This window comes from Saccostrea echinata, unplaced genomic scaffold (assembly GCF_033153115.1).
Source record: "Saccostrea echinata isolate AGI-Se365-2 ecotype Australia unplaced genomic scaffold, CSIRO_AGI_Sech_v1 ptg000012l, whole genome shotgun sequence".
NCBI lineage: Eukaryota > Metazoa > Mollusca > Bivalvia > Ostreida > Ostreidae > Saccostrea > Saccostrea echinata.
This window is the reverse complement of record NW_026889761.1, coordinates 19384791-19390790: the sequence shown is the minus strand read 5'-3', so window position 1 is coordinate 19390790 and position 6000 is coordinate 19384791.

Here is a 6000-nt window from a genome sequence, read left to right as displayed (position 1 = left end):
CTTCAATTCAGCAATTAGATATATCGACGACGTTTTATCAATTAACAATATTAATTTTTATTCCTACGTTAATTCGATATATCCCTTTGAACTCGAAATAAGAGGTACCACATTGTCTGATATATTTGTTTAATGTTTGGATATTTTACTAGCAAAAGACGTTAACGGTAACCTTACAATAAAACTATGATAAACTTTTCTATCGTCAACTTCAGTTAAGTATTAATGCAGCAATATATCCTTATCACCTGTATATGGAGTTTCTGTCTCCCAGTTGATTCGATTTCAAACAGTGGCAAGCTATTGATAAACATGTTGATAAAACAAAAATATCAACGAATTCAATGGTCGATACAATGACCTTATCAGCAAATACAATTTATCATTAAAACGAAAGCTGACTGACGTTTTCATACAAATTGTCAGGCTATTATTTACCTACTGAATTCTTCACGGGTTTTTCTGTTTGCTCATCATGACAAGGAGCATACGGCGGATGTGACCCGTCGAAAGGAGATGTTTACTCTTTCATGGTATCGATCCCACCTCTGATGTTTTTTTAGAAGTTTGTGTTTGCTCTGCTCCCGATTTTCCTTTTTTTGTTTTGTTCTGTTTTCTTCATTTTCTGTAACTTATACAGCCTTTTCACTTTTTTCCGTTAGGCTACAGAGTGATTAATATATGGCGGGGATTTTACTGTATTTGCAAGAGCATACTCTTCGTGCGAAGTTTTTGAAACGAGGCAAGCTACTGACAAAAGAGTTGATGAAGTAGAGATATCTACAGTCTCGTTTAAATTCAGAGTTTCGCAAATTCTATGATCAATACAATGACCTTGTCACCGAATACAATCTATCATTAAGTCGAATGCTGACTGACGTTTTTCAAACGAATTGTTGAACCATTATTTACACACTGAATTGTCTGCGGATTTGATTTTGATCACTGTTCTTTACCTCTATATTTCATTTACAATCTTTTGGCAAATAAAAAGATACACATTTACTTTACAAATAGACTGAAAGTAAAATGTCTTCCGCTTTGCAATATTAATCAGCCAAAATATAACTTCAACCCAGAAATTAAGATTTCCATTTAGGACCCCTTGATTTCTTGAAAAAAAGTAGTCAATTACATGTATTTGAATTTTTAAAAGTTGTAATTTATTTACTGAAGTAAATCCAGTACGTTTAAATGAATAATACAAAAGTAACAGGTTCTGAACGACACTATTAGATAGGTATGATTTTTTCTTAAACGAACATATTCAGACAATTGAGGAGCAATGAATCAAGTAGAACATCAGGGCTATATATTTAAGACATTGTATTTTTTTTTCTCTTGAAGACTAAATAGATACAGAATATGACACAGAAGCCTGAAAATATGCTGTATTTCCTAATAATTTGCGTATTTTGTACCTTGAGTCAGTTTTAGTTGCTTTCTTATCGCAGTCAGACCAAAGTAATGGAAGTATGTCCCAAAATTTTGTGACTGATAATAATTCTAAAAATACAAATATTATCCGTCAGCTTCTTAATCAAGAAAAACGCTTATTTGAATGAATTTAGCGAATAATGTCCACTCCCTAGTAAAAGACATGCTGACGTTGAAGGAATCTATGGAAACAGAAATGAAAAAAAAAAATCAGAAACAGAATTTCTGAACTTCAGTCTGAGATAGAGCTTCTCAAAACCGAAAACCAACAATTTGACTCTGGGGTAAAGGAGATCAAGGTAAAAGAAGGAAAATCCTCATCAGTTGTCAGGCATTATTGTCCAATATTTCGAGTCCCTTAAATGGTTGGGTATTTTTATCCCCCTATAATTGAAGATTCGGGGGGTACTGTGTATATAGTTTAGCATATACATGTAGTATATACTTTTGCCCTGTTCGTCCACCTGTCTGTTTGTCCGCAAAAACATTAACCTTGGTCATAACTTTTTATTGGTTGGAGCTTTGGCTTTCGTATTCCTTGTGACAAGACCTTCCTTTTGGAAACAACATATTTGACCTCTTGACCTTGACCTTTGAATTTAACCTTGGCCATAACTTTTAAAAAGTTGGCGATCGGGCTTTCATACTTCACATGTCCATTTATTGTGACAAGACCTTTCCGTTGGTTTAATTTATTTTACCTTTTGACCTTAGAGTTTGACCCAATTTTAAAAACTTTAACCTTGGTCTTAACTTTAAAACAGTTTGTACTAGGTTTTTCATCTTTCACATGCGTATTCCTTTCCTTCCCTTGGATACCAACAATTCTGACCTTGACCTAGGAGTTTGACCTACTTTTGAAAAACTTTAACCTTTGCCATAATTTTTCAACAGTTGGTGCTAGAGCTTATATTTTTTACACATGTTTTTCTTAAGACAAGGCCTGCCCAAGGGTACCATTAATTTTGACCCGTTGACCTAGCAGTTTGACCCACATTTAAAAAGCTTTAACCTTGGTCATAACTTTTGAATGGTTGGTGCTTGGGCTTTCATATTTCACAAGTATATTCACTGACACAAGTCCTTTCTTTGGGTAACAACTAACAACATGTTTGATCTTTTGACCTTGGAGTTTAAATTGCATTTGAGAAACTTTAACCTTCACAAAAAGCTGCCATACAGGGGCATAAGTGTTTCACAAACATATCTTGTTTTAACTTAGCATCGTTATCTTTTTTTAATATTATCATAACAATGGTTTTAGTAACAGTAAGCAGGGCTGTGGAATTTTGATCGTTTATCCCTTTCATATTTTGACAATAAATGATCAGGATAAAACACAAGTTTGCTGAAAAAAATATGCAACAAATATTTTAACCGAACAGAATTAAGGGTATACACATGACGTCCATTAGGAGTGGCAAACAATGGTGTGACTGTGAATTTATCTACACAGATAGACAAAGGTGTAAACATGACGTCCATCTACACAGACAGACAAGACTAACAAGAAGTCTGTAAGCCAATATTCACTAATAATACCCCCGTTCTAATGTGGATACACAAGTTCATTTATGGACAGATACAGAAATAAACAGGAAGTTGACATCGGATTCATACAAAAATGAATCCCACCATATGGCATGCCTAAAGAAAGAGTGTGCTAAACTTTCAATCATCTGCGATGGGTAATTGCTGAGAGAAGTTCGACCAAAATTTGTAATCTATGGTACTGACAGACGCACGGATAAACAGGAAGTTGACATCAGATTTGTACAACAAGAGGCCCATGGGCCACAACGCTCACCTGAGTAATTTTGGCCTTGCTGTTTTTCAACTGATCCCCCCCCCCCTTGTAGTACTTATTGTGGCCCCGCCCTACCCCCAGGGGTCATGATTTGAACATTTAGAATCTACATTACCCAAGAATGCTTCCACATAAGTTTCAGCTTTTCTGGCCCAGTGGTTCTTTAGAAGAAGATTTTTACTACATGTACATATTTCAATGTAAAACTTGGATTTCCTATTGTGGCCCCTCCCTACCCCCGGAGGTCATGATTTGAACAATTTAAAATCTACACTACCCCAGGGTGTTTCTACATAGGTTTAAGATTTTCTGGCCCAGTGGTTCTTGAGAAGAAGATTTTTAAAGATTTTTTTCTACATATTTCAATGTAAAACTCGGATTCCCTATTATGGCCCCGCCTTACCCCCCGGGGTCATGATTTGAACAATTTAGAATCTACGCTACCCCAGGATGTTTCTACGTAAGTTTCAGCTTTTCTGGCCCAGTGGTTCTTGAGAAGAAGATTTTTAAAGATTTTTTCTACATATTTCAATGTAAAACTTGGATTCCCTATTGTGGCCCCGCCCTTCCCCCGGGAGTCATGATTTGAACAATTTAAAATCTACACTACCCCAGAATGTTTCTACATAAGTTTCAGCCTTTCTGGCCCAGTGGTACTTGAGAAGAAGATTTTTAAAGATTTTTTCTACATATTTCAATGTAAAACTTGGATTCCCTATTGTGGCCCCGCCCTACCCCCGGGGGTCATGATTTGAACAATTTAGAATCTACACTACCCAAGGATGCTTCCACATAAGTGTCAGCTTTTCCAGCCCAGTGGTTCTTGAGAAGAAGATTTTTAAAGATTTTTAAAGATTTTTCCTATCTATTTCAATGTAAAACTTGGATTTCCTATTGTGGCACCGCCCTACCCCCAGGGGTCATGATTTGAACAATTTAGAATCTACACTACCCCAGGATGCTTCCACATAAGTTTCAGCTTTTCCAGCCCAGTGGTTCTTGAGAAGATTTTTTCTACATATTTCAATGTAAAACTTGGATTTCCTATTGTGGCCCCGCCCTACCCCTGGGGTCATGATTTGAACAATTTAGAATCTACACTATCCCAGGTTATTTCTACATAAGTTTCAGCTTTTCTGGCCCAGTGGTTCTTGAGAAGAAGATTTTTAAAGATTTTTTTCTACATATTTCAATGTAAAACGTGGATTCCCTATTGTGGCCCCGCCCTACCCCCGGGGGTCATGATTTGAACAATTTAGAATCTACACTTCCCCAGGATGCTTCCACATAAGTTTCAGCCTTTCTGGCCCAGTGGTTCTTGAGAAGAAGATTTTTTAATGACCCCACTCAATTTTTGTCTTTTCTTGATTATCTCCCCTTTGAAGGGGGTTTGGCCCTTCATTTTAACAATTTAAACTCCCCTTCACCCAAGGATGCTTTGTACCAAGTTTGGTTAAAATTGGCCCAGTGGTTCTTGAGAAGAAGATGAAAATGTGAAAAGTTTACAGACGGATGGACGGACGGAGAGACAGACAGACGGACGACGGACAACGGGTGATCAGAATAGCTCACTTGAGCTTTCAGCTCAGGTGAGCTAAAAACGAATCCCACCATATGACATGCCTATGCAAAGAGTGTGCTAAAATTTCAAGCATCTACGATGAGTAATTGCTGAGAAAACTGCGACCAAAATTTGTTATGGACAGACACACAGACAGACAAACAATGGTGTAAACATGACATCCATCTTAACAGACAACGGTGTAAACATGGTGTTTGTCAACTGAGAGCCAAACAATGGTGTAAATAAGATTTAACTTACACAGACAGGCAAAGGTGTAAACATGATGTCCATCTGGAAAACAGACAAAGGTGCAAATATGGAGTCTATCTACATGCACTGACAGACAAACAAAGGAGTTAACATGACCACTCTGTAGACAGACAGACAGACAAACAATGGTGTAAACATGACGTCCAGCTAGACAGATAATGGTGTAAACATGACATCCATCTACACAGAAAGACAAAGGTGTAAACATGGCCCCTCTCTCAACAGACAAAAAATGGTGTAAACATGTAGTCCATATAGACAGACAGACAGATAAACAATGGTGTAAACATGGCCTCTCTCTCTAGACAGACAGACAAACAATGGTGTAACTATGACTTCTCTCTCTGTAGACAGACAGACAAACAAACAATGGTGTGAACATGAAGTCCATCTAGACACAGATGACATCCATCTGGACAGAAAGACAATTGATTTTGTAAATATGGCGACTATCTAGACAGAAAGGCAGACAAAAACTGTGTAAACATGGCATCTGTCAAGACAGACCAACAACTGTAGTAAACATGGCATCTGTCTAAACAGAAGACAAACAATGGTGTAAACACCATCTGGAGAAATAAACAATGGTGTATACACAACATCTTTTTGACAAGAGAGACAGAAAAACATTGGTGTTAATATAACTCATAAGGATAGAAAGGCAAACGATGTAAACATGGTGTCTATTGAGACATTCAGACAATGGTTTAAACATGACGTCTACCTTGACAGAAGGACATAAATGGTGCAAACATGCGTCCCATCTGGAATTCAAATATCATTTAATAATATTAATTAATGGATAAAAATGACGTCCTTCATTTTGACAGATGTGAGACCTAATCCGATATATAAATAATTGAATGATATTTACTGGTAACATATTATTACTTTTTTTTTCCAATTTTCCGGACATCAGAAA